The following is an 18,163-nucleotide window of genomic DNA, read 5'->3' as shown; positions in this document are numbered from 1 at the left end:
GGATCAGCCCAATCTAATCAAAAGGGTCCTTATAAGAGGAACAACCTTTCCCAGTTGTGATTAGAGAGGGCAATGTGAGTACTGAAGAAGGTCAGGTAATCAACATGTTGGCTTTGAATGTAGAGGAAAGGGGCCATGAGCCAAGGAATGTGGGCAACCTCTAGAAGCTAGATAAGGCAACAAACATGATTCATTCCAGAAGCCTGTAGAAAGGAACTCAGCTATGCCGAGAGTTTGGTTTTAGCTTGCTAAGACCCATGCCAGATATCTGACCTACAAAATTGTAAGATAATAAACTATGTTTTTTTAAGCTGCTAACTTTGCGGTAATTTGTTATAAGCAGCATAGAAAGCAATACAGTACGAAATTTCAATAACTTACTTTTTATGTACATTATTAGAAAGTGTTATTCAAATATTAGTTACAGCCAGGGATTTTTTAGAAGAATCAAATTCTATAATTAATGATACATAGGCTTAGTGCAAAAGTGCTGAACAAAATTAATAATTGCAATAGTTAATGAATCAAGCAAGTAGGCCCAGTATTTGAGATACAGAAATAGAGAGATTTCTCAATGCTCAATATGCAAGGGTATCTTCAACGAGAAAGTAAGAGGAGAAAATGAGCAAGAGATATTGTGTAGTAATATAAAGGTATAATAGAAAGGACTTTGCACTCATCTCTTTCAGACTTCCTAAAAAGTGTTATCACAAAAGAATGTAAGCCTTAATCACATAAAAGGATGAGGGGTAGTTCATTTTGAAAGGCATTAAGGCTAGTGCACTTGTTTTCTAATGCTGTTATAAAAATATGCCAGACTTGGTGGCTTAAAGCAACAGAAAGTCCTTCTCTCACAGTTCTGGAGGATGGAAGTCCCCTGTCAAGGTGTTGGCAGGTCCACACATGCGTGTAATTTGCCTCTCCTGCTCTTATAAGGACACCTGTGATGGTATTTGGGGCCCACCTGGATAATCCAGGACAATTTCTTCATTTCCAGATTCTTTGTATAATTATATGTACAAAAACTTTACAATATAAGAGGACACTCATAGGTTTCCAGGGATTAGAACCTGATATCGTTGGGAACCACCATTCAACCAATTACAGCTGACTTCTGGAGTGCTCATAATAATCTTTTTTTTTTTTTTTAAATGTGGGTGCTATACTCAATTGTGTTTACTTTACAAAATGTGTCTGACTCCAGATCCACTGAATCAAAATCTACATTTTAACAAGATCCCCAGGTGATGCATGTGCAGATTAAAATTCAAGAAGCACTATTCAAGAAATATTTGAAAGTGACATTCTCTGAACTTGGTGAGTGACTGGATGGGGTGACTGGCAGTGAAGGAAAGTAAAGAGTAAGTGGGAAGGCAGAATATTAGACTTTAATACAAGTTTCTATTTCTTTAAGGAATAAAGATTTTAAGTGAAAGGAACAAATATTTTCAGTTCTAATGTAAAAAACATGCAGAACAAGACAACGACAGAGATATTTGGAGTTAGTAGTATACCGTTGATTCTCTGTAGGTGACTGGCCATTATCCAGAGGTATAAGTCTCTCCTTCATCCAAGTACTGATGACAAGCACCCAGCTCAACCAAAATGTTCCATGAGGTTTGGATCCTGCTACATATGAAATGTAGTAAGAACTGCCCTGTCCGCCAACGACCAGGATTAGTGATAATTTATTAGTCCAATATAATAGGCATGAAATTACACTTACATTCTAAATCTGTGTACCCCTTTTCCATCATAGCAATTCTAAGTAGAAACTAGTCTAGGGGAGCCACTGAATTGGTTGGTGGGAAAGTGTCAGAAACAGATTGGACATTTTTAGTGAAAATTCCTTTAGTCACAAAATTGAGAGTTTTCAGACCTAAAATTCAGAGCTTTCATAACACTATGACCACACATTAAATAATAGATATTGTAACATTGACAGTAGCCTAATGATACCAGGAATTGTAAAGGGTTTATTATGTTCCAGCCACTTTCTCAAGAGCTTTATGGATTCAAGCCATCCTCACAAGGACCCAAGAAGTAGGGAGTCACTTAACAGATGAGGAGACTACCGCCTTGGGGACCACATCACTGCTTCCTAAAGACTCCTCTGCCTCACTTGGAGTCTTTCAGATAGTCCCTTTAATCACAAATGAGTCTTAGAAATACTTACCGGTTCATCTACTCAGTATGTATTTATTGAGTGTTACCCAATGTGAATGAACTGGAAATACACATCCACTTTGAAAAAAAGCAAACACAAAACCCATCCCCTCGTCCATTGAACTCTCTGCTTCTTCATATGTGAGTACGAGACACATACATTTAGCAAACTGCAAGTATTTTCTGTCTGAAATGATTTAAGGAACTTCACCTTTTTACTCCTCTCTCCTTGTAAACCTCGTATACATATGTGAATATGATACACATACAATTAGCAAACTGCAAGTATTTTTTGTCTGAAATGATTTAAGGAACTTCACCTTTTTACTCCTCTCTCCTCGTAAACCTCACCAGTGAACGCTTCCATCTACTGTCATATGCCAGTGATTTGGAATGGTCTCTAGCCTCTATTTCTTACTCTACTCTGGGTCAAAAATTCCCTCCTGGATTTAATTGAGAAGGTTGAGATGAAGTTGTTTTGTGTATTATAGTAGAAGTAACGTCAGTTCTAATTCTGTGAAGAAACTAAAGCAACAGCAGCAAAAGCCAAAATTGACAAATGGGATCTCATTAAACTAAAGAGCTTCTGCACAGCAAAAGAAACTACCATCAGAGTGAACAGGTAACCTACAGAATGGGAGAAAATTTTTGCAATCTACTCATCTGACAAAGGGCTAATATCCAGAACCTACAAAGAACTCAAACAAATTTACAAGAAAAAAACAAACAACCCCATCAAAAAGTGGGCAAAGGATATGAACAGACATTTCTCAAAAGAAGACATTCATACAGCCAACAGACACATGAAAAAATGCTCATCATCACTGGCCATCAGAGAAATGCAAATCAAAACCACAATGAGATACCATCTCACACCAGTTAGAATGGCAATCACTAAAAAGTCAGGAAACAACAGGTGCTGGAGAGGATGTGGAGAAATAGGAACACTTTTACACTGTTGGTGGGATTGTAAACTAGTTCAACCATTATGGAAAACAGTATGGCGATTCCTCAAGGATCTAGAACTAGATGTACCATATGACTCAGCCATCCCATTACTGGGTATATACCCAGTGGATTATAAATCATGCTGCTATAAAGACACATGCACACGTATGTTTATTACGGCACTATTCACAATAGCAAAGACTTGGAATCAACCCAAATGTCCATCAGTGACAGACTGGATTAAGAAAATGTGGCACATATACACCATGGAATACTATGCAGCCATAAAAAAGGATGAGTTTGTGTTCTTTGTAGGGACATGGATGCAGCTGGAAACCATCATTCTTAGCAAACTATCACAAGAACAGAAAACCAAACACCGCATGTTCTCACTCATAGGTGGGAACTGAACAATGAGATCACTTGGACTCCGGAAGGGGAACATCACACACCGGGGCCTATCATGGGGAGGGGGGAGGAGGGAGGGATTGCATTGGGAGTTATACCTGATGTAAATGGCGAGTTGATGGGTGCTGACGAGTTGATGGGTGCAGCACAGCAACATGGCACAAGTATACATATGTAACAAACCTGCACTTTATCCACATGTACCCTAGAACTTAAAGTATAATAATAAAAAATAATAATAAAAAAAAAAGAGTACTTGCCTCACCTATTGTGTGCACATAGTGGGCCAGTATGTGTTGTTTTTCCCTACCCCCATAGAATTATTGATGGCTCTATAAAGTATCAATGAGACAGGGAAATGGAAAGGGAAAGATAAGTGTGAGTGGGTCTCACGAGCTCTCAGTTCCCAAATAAACAACTGTTCATTTCAACTATTAGTATTTAATATATTCCTGGGCTCAGAAACATTAATATAATTGTCTTCATTCTGAAATTAAAATTATAGTATTACATAAAACAAGTTTATGGGTTTGCAAATTGTGTCTTTAAGTATTTGAAATATTTGATCCACTTTAGTTACTATGTTCAGCAAATACTGCAAAATCTGTTTTGTATAATCACATGCTGAGTAATGTAAAATATTGCTAAAATATGTATTTAAGAAAATGTAATTACTAAAAAAATCATAAAATGTAATTCTTTCAGTTATTAATATTTCACATTTAGACTCTTTAGACTCTTTTTAAGTATGTGGACTTAGAAAAGCAAAACAAGTCAAAAATAAAATCGAAGCAGGTGACTTTTAAAACATAACTAGCAATTTTAAAATTTAGATATCTCTAAATGGTAACAATTATTGCAAATTTCTTGAAACGTTTTAGAAATACTACCTTCTTGCTTCCAATGTAAATGTAAAGTGGTAATTTTATATTGAAATCTCTATTTGATAAAAATTTGTGCTTAACCAACGATTCCTTGATCACAACTTATATGTATGTAATAGAAAACCCATTTCCTAAGTGGGACCTCAACTTTTGTGATAATAAACTCTATAACTCTGAAAATGAATTAAAAATCATCTACTTAACATCCACTTAAACTGTCAAAACTAAAATAACCAATCTGAAATATTTACATTTTAAATTAGAGCCAAATTAAGGAAAAATCAGAATTTTTATGTTTATGTGAAAATTTAATGTTTAAACAATTATGTAAGCTTTTTTTGAAACCAGCTGCTCCAGGCTTTCATCACATTTTTCCTGAACTAAATTAATGGTATTATCTATGGCTAAATACATGTCTTGCTTTTCTTTTATTTACTAATGTACTTTTAGGTCATTTTAGTCAACAAATTTACATGCAGCATTTCAAGTAGTAGACATATTTTCCAATTTGATGAAAAGGAAATAGTTAAAGACAAGCTTAATTTAGAGTTTAAAAACTCCCTTGGGTTATAATTAATACCTCTGATCAATGGCACCGTGATGCACATCACAGACCACAGTAGGGATGTTTCCCCCTGGAGTTATGTAGTGCATATCCTGTATTGCTGAAAATGACAGAAAGACCTAACTAATAGACACTTGGGAGGTTAGCCCCAGGGGAGACGAAGTTCCTGGGCATTACACAAGAAATAGTTTGGAGCATCGAAGGAGTAAAAATCCATTCATATTGTGCTTGTTGTTTTGACACAGGAAAACAAATCTGATACATATTTTCTGTGGAAGCCTTATTTGGAAAGAGCTCCTGTAAACATGCTATGGCCTAGATTTATTATGAATAGCATAGTGTAGTTCTGACATGCAAAATTGTTTGGAACATCATTAACAAGTACTAGTTTCTGATGATTCATGTTCTTTCTGTCACACAATAGTAACTAACTCAAGAATGATGAGCACATTTTTAAACAGTTAACAAGAAGAAACAGGAAATTATTAGATGCTAAAATTGTATGTCCCCAATGGATAGTATCAGTTGTGTAAGTTTGGAATACTAATGGTATAGATTTCACTAAAATATCCTTTAATATGAGTGCAGATAAATACCATATACTAATAGTTGTCAAAATTCATTGTATGTAACTCACTTGAGACTTAAAATGCAGTTTCTGGGCATCACTCCCAGAGATTCTGATTTAGAAGAATGGGAGTAGGTCTGCAAGATGTATTTTAATAAGCACTCCCACATTCCTCATGCCAGCAGTTAGTTCTACCCTCCCATTGTGAGAAACACTGCCATGAACTGGATACAATGGTTGCTTATAGGACTGGCCTCATTGGGAAGTTTAAGAAAACTATAGATACCTCTCTACATATCTACTACATGGGGGTGAAGTACGGACATCCACACGTTTTAAAAATGCTACAGGTGATTCTGATTTGCAGCTAGGCTGACAAACACTGATAATAGAATTAACTTCCATTTGTGCATATTATTATATGCTTTAATTCACTGATCCATTTAACTTGATAGTAAAATTTTAATATTTAAGTCATAAAACTGATAACTTATATATAACATCCATTTCCAGTAAAATGTTTGAAAACTATTTTAATTACACTCAGCTTGTTTCCCAACACATCTTCTCCTATTTTCTTCCATCAGTGGTGATACCATCTACTCAATTTGAGAAGAGACTGTCTAGGTAATATAACCACTGAGCATGGGCTTGGGAGTGAACAGTCTTTTATTGCCTTACTTCTGCCATTTTCTGTTTGTGCAACACTGGACATGTTAGCCAACATTTCTAAAATAGTAAATATCTTGTAGAGTATTGGGAAAATTAAATTAGATGATGTATGTAAAGTACTTAATGAAATCTCTGGACCTTGATCAGCCTTTTTATAAGTCAGCTATTATTATCATTCCTAATTCCTTGCTCTTCTCATAAGTAGTCATCATTTTTTGACCCTGCCACTTTGTTAATTATCTTGAGTTTTGTCCATTCACATCCATTCTTGTTGCCAATGACTTAGCCAATATCAACTCTTGCCTGCCTGCATTAACACAATTAGTCAAGTTACTCATTTGCTGGCTCACTTGTTCTACCTGCTGCCAGAGTGATCTAACATTCCAAGTTGAGTCCTGCTCAACTTCTTTAATGTTCAACTCCTACCCTTGAGATAGTGTGACCTTCCTAACATGGCTTACAAGATATCCTCATTTTGGTCCCTGCTGAAGCCTAGAATCTTGTCTCTTTCTACACTTCTGCTCCATACTTTAAGCTCCAGCCATTCATTCTTAGAATGTGCCAGACTCCATCTTGGACCAGGATTACGTATATGATTTCCTTCTGCCTAAACCTACCTCTCCTCAGAGAATATAACTAATATATACTCATTCTGTAATTCCTCTGGAAGATTATTCTTTCCCTTGAGTAGCCTTAAATATTTTTCTATGGACTTGTAAAGGGAACTGTTCCCTATCATAATACACATCATATTTTATTGTAATTATTTATCCATTTTAGTGCATTGCATTTCACGCTGGGGTATGGGGATCTGGATTATTTTCACACTTATTATTTGACAACTGGGCATTCTATAACTTTTTTTAGTTTTCTGACAATCTATGAAAAGAAAAACATACTCTGGAATAGCTAGATGACTTTGCATTTTAGTGCCTGCAGTTTTATTTTTATTTTTTCACTGTAAAATACATATAACCTAAAATTTACCATCGTAACCATTTTTAAGTGTATGGGTATTGGACACATTCATGTTGTTGTACAATCATTACCCTCATCTATCTCTACAGTTATTTTCATCTTACAAAACTGAAATTCTATACCCTTTAAGTAATAAGCTCCCATCCCCTGCCTTCCCCTAGCTTCTGGTAGCCACCACTCTACTTTCTGTCGTAAGAGTTTTACCACTCAAGCTACTTCATATAAGTGGAATCATATAATATTTTTGTCTTTTTGTCACTAGCTTATTTCACTTAGCATAATGTCCTCAAAGATCATCCATGTTGTAGCATTTGTCAGGATTTCCTTATTGTTAATGCTAAATAATATTCCATTGTATGTATATACTGTATTTTGTTTATCCATTTATTTGTCAATGAAGGAACACTTGGGTTGTTTCCATGTTGTAGCTATTACGATTTTAATGCTGCATTAAAATATCCCTTCAATATGTTGACTTCAATTATATTACTCAGAAATCAAATTGCTGGATCATATGATAATTATATTTTTAATATTTTTGAGGAAATGCCATACTGGTTTCCACAGCCTCTGTACCAGTTTACATTTGGACTAGCAATGCACAAGAGTTCCAATTTCTCCACATCCTCACCAATACTTATTATCTGTTTTGCTTGATAGTATCCATCCTAATGGGGGAAAATTATTATCTCATTGTGGTTTTTATTTGCATTTCTCTAATGATTAGTGATATTGAGAGTCTTTTCATGTGATCATTATCCATTCCTGTATCTTCTTTGGAGAAATTTCTAATCAAGTCCTTTTATACTTCTGAATTGGGTTGTTTTTTGTTGTTGAGTTTTAGAAATTCACTATGTATTCTGGATATTAATTCCTTATCAGATACATGATTTGCAAATATTTTCTCCCATTCTGTAGGTTGCCTCTTTACTCTTGATAGTGTCCTCTAATGTACAAAAGTTTTTAATTTTCATGGCCCAATTTGTCCATTTTTTCTTTTTTCAACTGTGCCTTTGGTGTTGTATTTTCTCCATCACAAATCCAATGTTATGAAGATTTTGCCCTATGTTTTCTTCGAGGAATTTTATAATTTTAGCTCTTACATTTAGGTTTTTGATCAATTTTGTTAATTTTTGTATGTGGTGTTAGTTAAGAGTCCAACTTCATTTTTTTGCATGCGTATACTGAGTTTTCCCAACACCATTCACTAAAAACATTGTTTATTCCCCATTGAATGGTTGTGTTAGGTCATCCTTGCAGTGCTATAAAGAAATATATGAGACTGGGTAATTTATAAAGAAAAGATGTTTAAGTGGCTCATGGTTGTTCAGGTTTGGGAGTAACAGGTGCTGCCATCTGCTCAATTTCTAGGGAGGCCTCAGGAAGCTTATAATCATGGTGGAAGGTGAAGGGGGAGTAAGCAGGAGAAAATGAGAAAGAATCAGGGTAGGGGGTGGGGTCACAAACTTTTAAATGACCAGATGTCATGAGGACTCACTATCATGAAGACAGCAATAAGCCATGAGGGATCCAGTTTCATGATCCAAACACCCCCTACCAAGCCCTGCCTCCAGCATTGGGGATTAAAATTCAGCGTAAGATTTAGGTGGGGATGAATATCCAAACTATATCTGTGGTTTTAGTACTCTTGTGAAAAATCATTTCATCATATAGGCAAGGGTTTATTTTTCAACTTTTGTATTCCATTGGTCTATATGTCTGCTTCTGTGCCAGTATCACAGTGTTTTGATTTCCATAGCTTTTTAGTAAGTTTTGAAATCAAAGAGTCCTCCAAATTTGTTCTTATTTTTTCAAAATTGTTTTGGCTCTTCCAGGTCCCTTGAGATTCCATATGAATTTCAGAAGGGACTCTTCTGTTGTTGAAAAAAAAATGTCATTGCAATTATGATAAGGATTGTATTGAATCTGCACATTGTCTTTGATAATACTAACATTTTATCAATATTGTCTTTCACTCCATGAACATGGGATGCCTTCTTATTTATTTATATATTATTTAATTTCATTCAGAAATGCTTTATAGTTTTCACTGTATAAGTTGTTAACTGCCATGGTTAATTCCTAAGTATATTATTCTAGTTCATATTATTATAAACAAAACTATTGTCTTAATTTCCTTTGCAGATTGCTCAGTGTTCATGTACAGAAATGCAACAGATATTTGTCCGTTGACTTCGTATCTTGCTATTTTGTTGAATTTATTTATTCGTTTTAAGAGATATTAGTGGAACCTGTAGTGCTTTCCACATATAATATCTTATCACCTATAAGCAAAGATAACTTTCCTTCCTCCTTTCCAAGTTGGATGCTTTTTATTTATTTGTTTTGTTTAATTGCTTTGGCCAGAACTTCTAGTAGTATGTTAAATAGAAGTGGTGAATGTGGGCTTCTATAACTTATTCCTGATCTTAGAGAAAAAACTTTCAGACCGGGCACGGTGACTCACGCCAGTAATCCCAGCACTTTGGGAGGCCAAGGCGGGTGGATCACGAGGTCAGGAGATCGAGGCTAACACGTTGCTAACACGGTGAAACCCCATCTCTACTAAAAAAACAAAAACATTAGCCGGGCGTGGTAGCAGGTGCCTGTAGCCCCAGCTACTCGGGAGGTTGAGGCAGGAGAATGGCTTGAAACAGGGAGGCAGAGCTTTCAGTGAGCCGAGATGATGCCCCCGGACTCCAGCCTGCGCAACAGTGAGACTCCGTCTCAAAACAATCAAACAAAACAAAAACAGACAGACAAAAACCTTTCAGTCTTTCATGATATTTGCTGTGGGTTTTTTATATATGGTTTTTAGTTGTTGGTGGTTTACTTTTATTCCTAGTTTGCTGATTGATTTGTCATGAAAGAGATTTAAGTTTTGTCGAATGCTTTTTCTTCATCAATTGAGATGGTCATATGATTTTTTGCCTTCATTCTGTTAATGTGATGTATTATCAATTTTTTTGATCATGCTTGAACCATCTTTTATTCAAAGAATATATCCCACTTGGTCATTATGTATATAGCGGAGGGGAGTCAGGGATGGAGGCCAAGTTGGGCTGATTTTCCCGCTGCTGCTACAAGGAAGCCAATTAACGGGAGAAGACTTGAGTTGGGGCTTGGGGAGAGAATCTGTTGTGGTTCTCATGAGTTAGAGTATAAAAGGAATCATGCTAAGGCTAGGATGAAGCCGTTATCACCGATGCAGTTATATAAGATTGCCTGGATGGCTGCCGTGTTAGTGTCTGCTCGGGTGTGCCATCTGCCGATTGGCAGGAAAGACAAGATTCCTACGCCCTCTCAGTCAATGAAAAGTTGGGAGAGATTATTGGCAGTAACTAGGGTTAGTATTGTGGTGAGGCAAATAAGCAGATATTTAAAAAATTGATTGATGTTTGGTTCTGAGCCTATATACCATAGTGAGAATTCTATAATAGACCAAGTGACGAATAGTGAAACTGGAATAAATATTATGGAAAAATAATCTAGTTTGAAGTTTAGTGAGAGTTCTAGTGTTTGAATTGCTGTTCAGTATCAATTTGAGATAATGGCTTATTGGTCTAGACATGTATATTGTTGTAGGGAGGAGGCTGGTGATACAAGTGGATGCGATAATTGTCTTTCCATAGTGCGGGTATGAGTTCTTTTTTCCAGGGTTGATGAGAGTGATGATGATCGGGGAGGTTAGAGAGATTAGGGTTATTATGGTGATGGAAGTATACATGATTGTTACCTTTATTTGGAGTTGCACCAATATTTTTGGTTCCTAAGACCAATGGATAACTGCTATCCTTTAAAAGTTGAGAAAGCCATGTTATTAGACATGGGGCATGAGTTAGCAGTTCTTGCGGGCTTTCTCGGTAAATAAGAAGTAGTGGACCTCTATGATTAGATTCACAAACTAATGTTTTGATTAAACTATATTTATAGGAGGTAAACCCCAAAATAATCTTAGGGTTAAGGGATAGGAGGAGAATGGGGAAGATGTATATGAATATTAGTGTATTCTCTCGTGTAAGGCAGGGTTTCATATTATTGATATGGTATATAAGTGTTCCTCACTGTGTTGTGATAAATATGTAGAGGGAGTATAGGGCTGTAATTAGCATGTTGAGTCCTATGAATACAATAGTAATATTTGATAAAGAAAATGAGGCCATTAGTACAAGGAGTTCTCCCACTAGGTTAACAATGGGGGATAGGGCAAGGTTAGCGAGGTTTGCTGCAAGTCATCAGAAGGCTATTAGTGGGAGTAGGGTTTCATGTCCTCGGGAGAGTATTATAATACGTCTGTGGGTTCGTTCGTAGTTTGAATTTGCTAGGCAAAATAGTAAGGATAAAGTAAGTCCATGGGCAATTATAAGGACAATTGCACCAGTGAAGCTTCAGGGTTTTGGATAAGGATGGCTACGATAACAAGAGCTATGTGACTTACGGAAGAGTATGCAATGAGTGACTTTAGTTCTGTTTGTTGTAAGCAAATGGAGCTTGCTATAGTTGTGCCCCATAGGGATAGAATAAGGAAAGGGTAGGCTATATATTCCATTAAAGGATTGAGAACAAAGGTAAGTCGTATTTGCCATAACCGCCTACTTTTAGGAGTACTGTGGCGAGTACTGTTGAGCCGGCCATAGGGGCTTCAACATGGGCTTTGGGGAGTCATAGATGAAGGCCATAAAAGGGTAATTTTACTGTGAAGGCCATTATGCATGCTAGCCACATGAGGTTGCTGGATCAGGAGGTCAACAGCTCTTGAGTGGTGAGTGTTAGTAATATTATGTTTAGTGAGCCCAGGGCATTATGAGTATAAATGAGTATAATAAGTAAAGGGAGGGAGCCTACTAGTGTATAAAATAGGAAGTATGAACATGCGGTGTTTGGTTTTCTGTTCTTGTGATAGTTTGCTAAGAATGATGGTTTCCAGCTGCATCCATGTCCCTACAAAGGACACAAACTCATCCTTTTTTATGGCTGCATAGTATTCCATGGGGGGAGGGATTGCATTGGGAGTTATACCTGATGTAAATGACGAGTTGATGGCTGCTGACGAGTTGATGGGTGCAGCACAGCAACATGGCACAAGTATACATATGTAACAAACCTGCACGTTATGCACGTGTACCCTAGAACTTAAAGTGTAATAATAATAATAAAAAAAAATAGGAAGTACGTGCCTGCATTAAGGCATTCTGGTTCATTACCCCACCGGGTGATAATGACTAAGGTAGGAATAAGTGTAGTTTTGAAGAGGATGTAGAATATATTTAGCTCTGTGGCTGTGAATGTTATGATCAGGGAGACTTGTAGGGAGATCAGTATGGAGAGGTAGAGTTTTATCCGTAAGGGGGGTTCACTGTATAGGTGGTACTGGCTTGCTATAATTATGAGAGGCAGGAGTCAGCCTGTTAGTATTAGAAGGGGCATTGCTAGTGGGTCAGAAGAGAAAGACACTGAATAGTTGAACAGGTTGTCGTTGGTTCGATTAAAGAATAGCAGTGGAATAAAGCTGATAATTAGGCTGTGCATGGTTGCATTAACTCAGATTATGTGGCTCTTAGAGAGTCATGTTACTGGTAGTAATACAACTGTGGGAATAATTATTTTTAGCATTGAAGCAAGTTTAGATTGTGCACGTAGTCTAAGCCACATGTGTTGGAGACTGAGACTAGTAGAGCAAGGCCCACTGCTGCTTCACGGGCAGTGAAAACTAACACGGCAATAGGCATAATATTAATTTAGGGGGAGTGTAGATTTAAGGTTGTAAGGGTATTTATAATAAATAATGACAATATTATCCCCTCCAGGCATAGTAGGGAGGATATTAGGTGTGAGCAGTAGATTAGTACCCCCAAAAGCGAGATAATAAAGGCCAATGCAACGTTTATGTAGACAGAGGACATTTGATGAGTATGATTGCCATAATCTAATGAGTCAAAATCATTTATTTTTGTTTAAACTACCTACTAATTCAGCTCAGTCCAGCCCCTTTTGAGTTCACTCATAAGTCAGACTTAGGATTAAAAGGATAACTAGCATGAGGGATGAATTAATTATTAGTGGCAGGTTGGTTGTTTGAAGGGCTCATTGTAAGGGTAATAATAGAGCAATTTCTAAGTCGAATAATAGAAAGGTGATGGCAATTAGGAAAAATTTTATGGAGAAAGGAATGCAGGCTGAGGACAGTGGATCGAACCCACACTCGTAAGGGTTAGATTTTTCTATGTAAGTATTAAGTTGTGGTAGTCAAAATGTGATAGTTATTAGTAATAGGGCTAGTAGGGTGTTGATTATTAGAGCTAGTGTTAGGTTAATTATGCTTTTTCAAATATGGTCGAAACTGGTTGATTGGAAGTCAATGGTACTGTTTATACTAAAAGAGTAAGATCCTCATCAGTAAATAGAAACGTACAGGAATATTTACACTACATCTACAAAGTGCCAGTATCAAGCAGCGGCTTCAAAGCCAAAGTGGTGTTTGGATGTAAAATGGTATAGCAATTGGCGGATAAGGCAGGTAGTAAGGAATGTTGATCCGATGATGATGTGAAGTCCGTGAAAGCCTGTGGCTATAAAAAATGCTGAGCCACAGACCCCATCGGGGACAGTAAAGGGGCCTCAAAGTATTCTGAGACGTGTAGAAAGGTGAAGTAGACACTAAAAAGAGAGTGATAAGTAGTGCTTGGATTACTTGTTTTCGATCAGACTATGGTGGGCTCAAATAATTGAAACTCCTGATGCGAGCAACACGGTTGTATTCAGGAGTGGTACTTTTAGGGGTTTCAGAGGAGTGATGCCTGTTAGGGGTCAGTGTCCTCTTAACTGCGGAGTAGGGGCTAGGCTAGAGTGATAAAATGCTCAGAAGAACTCAGCAAAGAAGCCGACTTCTGAAATAATGAATAAAACTATTCTGTATTGGAGGCCTTCTTGGATAGGTACTGTGTGATGGCCTTGGTATGTAGTCTCTCGGACCATGTCATGCCATCATTGATATATGGGTTAGTGTGTTGGTTAGTAGGCCTAGTGTTAGCAGGGTGGCAGAGTAGAAGTGAAATCATATGGCCAAGCCAGACGTTATTAGGAGGGCTGAAAGGGCCCCTGTTAGAGGTCAGAGGCTGGGTTTAACTATGTGGTAGGCATGTGATTGGTGGATCATTAAGTGTTGTCATGTAAGTAGAGGCTCATTAAGAGTGTAAAAACATAGGCTTTGATTAGGGCGACAGCGATCTCGAGGATAGTCAATAGGATTAAAATTATAAAGACAATCGAAGTTGTGGGGAGACTAATGGTTCATAGTGCTAGTGTGGCACTTCCAATCAGGTGCACAAGTAGGTAGCCTGCTGTGATATTAGCGTTAGGCATACAGCCAGGGCTATTGGTTGAATAAATAGGCTAATGGTTTTGATGACGACTAGTATGGGGATAAGGGGTGTGGGCGTGCCTTGTGGTAAAAAGTGAGCCAAGGAGTTTTTGGTTTTCAAGCGGAAGCCTGTAATTACTGTTTCTGCCCATAGGGGGATTGCTGTGGCTAGATTTATAGATAACTGGGTGGTTGGTGTAAATGAGTGAGGCAAGAATCTGAGGAGATTCGTTGTGGTAATAAAGATAATTAGGGATATTAGTATAAGGGATCAGGTTCGTCTTTTAACACTATGCATTATTATTATTTGTTTTAGGGTAAGTTAAACTAATCATTGCTGAATAGCAATTAGCCAATTGTCGATAAGGTGCTTGGACATTGGAATTAGTATGGAGGGAAATAAGATGATTGGCACTACAGCAGGTAGACCTAAAATTGTTGGGGCAATAAATGAAGTTAACAGATTTTCATTCATTTTGATCCCAAGGGTTGTTATGGTTTCGTACACCAATTATTTTTGATGTAGCCGGTAGGTGATAATTTGTATTTAGTACTTTTAGCTGAATGATGAAAGAATAGTGTAAAGATTACTGATATAATAATAACAGGCAATGTGGAAGTATCTAGTTGAGGCATCTCACTGTAGAGAGACAGCACTTCTCTCAGTCTTTAACTTAAAAGGTTAACGCTGGCGCAGCTATACAGCGGATATGTTAAGTGAGTAGACAGCAGATTTATAAAGTGAATACAGGTCCTATCTCGAAGATTTTTAGTGGGATTAACTCTATTACAATACGCATAAAACTGTGGTTGGCTCTGCAGATTTCTGAGCACTGTCCGTAATAGACGCCTGGTCGTATAGCGGTGAATGTAGTTTGGTTTAAGCGTCCAGGGATTGCATCTGTTTTGAAACCTAATGTGGGTACGGTTCATGAGTGCAGGACGTCATGGGATGTGATTATTATATGGACGGGGGCTTCAATTGGAAGGACTACCCGGTTATCGACTTCGAGAAGTCGAAGGTCTCCTGGGTTTAAAAATAATGGCGGAAGCATGTAAGAATTAAAAATTAATCCTATATAATCTGTATATTCGTAAGTTCAGTATCATTGATGTCCAGTTGATTTGATGGTGAAAGAAGGGTTATTGACTTCATCTGTTATGTATAGGATGCCTAGAGATGGGAAGGCAATTAAGACTAGAATGATGGCAGGCAAGATGGTTCAGATGGTTTCTATCTCTTGGGTGTCAATGATGCTAGTGTTAGTTTTGTTGTGAGTGTTAGAAAGAGAATATATAGAACTAAGAAGCTGATTCGAAAAATAATTATAAGGGCGTGGGAAGGCGATTAATTCTTCTATAGTAGGGGATGTGGTGTCTTGAAGACTTAGTTGAGCTGGGTGAGCCATTAAGATATACAGGGCTTAACCTGTAACCTAACTTTGACAAAGTTATGAAATAATTTTTCTAATATCTTATTGAAAAGTCATAGAAGTTATGAGATTGGTTTGAAAGCAGTTTTAGGGGGTTTGACTCCTTCCTTTTTCGTCTAGGTTTTATGTTGGCTGTTCTTCAAATGCGTGGTAGGGTGGAGGGCAGCCATATAACCATTCTAAATTAGTGGAAGACTGTTCAATTATTAAAACTTTTCGTTTTGAAACGAAAGCTTCTCAGGTTATGAAAATTATTAGTATTACTGCTGTCAGGGAGATAAATGAGCCTACAGACGATAGGATATTTCATGCAGTATACGCATCGGGGTAGACAGAGTAACGCCGAGGTATTCCAGACAGACCGAGAAAATGCTGTGGGAAAAAGGTTAAATTTACGCCTGTGAATATAATAGCAAAATGGGCTTTGGCATAGGTTTGGTCGAGTGTATAGCCTGCAAATAAGGGGAACCAGTGAATAAAGCCTCCTATGATAGCGAAGACAGCTCCTATTGATAGAACATAGTGAAAGTAGGCTACAACATAGTATGTGTCCTGTAGCACAATGTCTAATGATGAGTTCGCTAATACAATGCCGGTTAAGCCACCCACTGTGAAAAGGAAAATAAATCATAGGGCTCCGAGTGTTGCGGGGAATCATTTGGTGTTACTTCCATGAAGCATAGCAAGTCAGCTAAAAACTTTAACACCAGTGGGAATACTGATGATTATAGTGGCAGAGGTGAAGTAAGCTCGTGTATCTATGTCTATTCCTACTGTAAATATATGATGAGCTCACACAACAAACCCTAGGAAGCCAATTGATATTATAGCCCAGACTACGCCCATATACCCAAATGGTTCCTTTTTTCCGGAATAATATGTTACGATGTGGGAGATTATTCAGAAGCCTGGTAGAATGAGGATATAGATTTCGGGGTGACCGAAGAAACAGAATAGGTGCTGATATAGGATAGGATCGCCCCCTCCAGCTGGGTCGAAGAAGGGGGTGTTAAGGTTGTTGTCTGTTAATAGTATAGTAATGCCAGCGGCTAGAACTGGAAGAGAGAGGAGCAGAACTGCTGTGATTAGGACAGATCAGACAAAAACGGGTATTTGGTACTGAGCCATAGCAGGGGGTTTTATATTGATAATTGTGGTGACGAAATTGATAGCTCCTAAAATAGAAGAGACACCTGCCAGGTGAAGTGAGAAGATAGTCAAGTCTACAGAGGCCCCTGGATGAGATAGATTTCCTGCTAAGCGGGGATAAACCGTTCAGCCGGTCCCAGCGCCAGCCTCTACCATAGCAGATTCTTTTCGCCAAAGAATCCTCAAAACCTTCAACATCCGCCGTTACACTTACCATGTTACGACTTCTCTCCTCTATATAAATGTACAGGGGATTTAGTTAAGTTAGTCCTTAAAATATACTTGAGGAGGGTGACGGGCAGTGTGTGCGTGCTTTATGGCCTTATTCAATTAAGCACTCTGTTCTTAATTTACTGCTAAATCTTCCTTGGGCCCTTAGGTTTCATAAGGGTTATCGTGGAATTTTCTGGGGTAGAAAATGTAGCCCATTTCTTACTACCTCATAGGCTACACCTTGACCTAACATTTTTATGTAGATACTTGTGCTTACTTTGTGGCCTTTACTAGGGTTTGCTGAAGATGGCGGTATATAGGCTGAGCAAGAGGTGGTGAGGTGAATCGGGGTTTATCGATTATAGAAAAGGCTCCTCTAGAGGGATGTGAAGCACCGCCAAGTCCTCTGAGTTTTAAGCTAGTGCTTGTAGTGTTCTGGCGAGCAGTTTTGTTAATTTAATTGTTGAAGTTTAGGGCTAAGCATAGTGGGATATCTAATCCCAGTTTGGGTCTTAGCTATTTTGTATTCAGAAGTATTAAAGCCACTTTCGTAGTTTATTTTATATTAGCTAGGGTTTTTAACAACTTAGATGAAACTTAGCTTTATTGAGGGCAAACCTAAAACACTCTTTACGCCGGTCTCTATTAGCTTGGGTTAATCGTATGGCCTCGGTGGCTGGCACGAAATTAACCAACCCTGGGTGTCAGTATAGCTTAAACTTTCCTTTATTGCTAAAGGCTTATCACCGCTGTCTCCCGCGGGGGTGTGGCTGAGCAAAGTGTTTTGAGCTGCATTAATAGGTGCTTGATACTTACTCC

The 18,163-nt window shown here is 37.8% G+C and overlaps 1 protein-coding gene and 1 pseudogene across 1 annotated transcript in view; both read right to left on the bottom strand.

Moving 5' to 3' along the window:
* CFAP299 (cilia and flagella associated protein 299) overlaps positions 1-18,163 on the bottom strand; it is a 650,508-nt gene that overhangs the window by 118,376 nt on the left and 513,969 nt on the right. The window lies entirely within an intron of this gene.
* On the bottom strand, positions 14,345-15,024 carry LOC126955442 (ATP synthase subunit a-like; annotated as a pseudogene).

This window comes from Macaca thibetana, chromosome 5, assembly GCF_024542745.1.
Source record: "Macaca thibetana thibetana isolate TM-01 chromosome 5, ASM2454274v1, whole genome shotgun sequence".
NCBI classification, from domain to species: domain Eukaryota; kingdom Metazoa; phylum Chordata; class Mammalia; order Primates; family Cercopithecidae; genus Macaca; species Macaca thibetana.
Note: the sequence above shows the minus strand (reverse complement) of the source record. Positions and strands in the feature narration are given on the sequence as shown.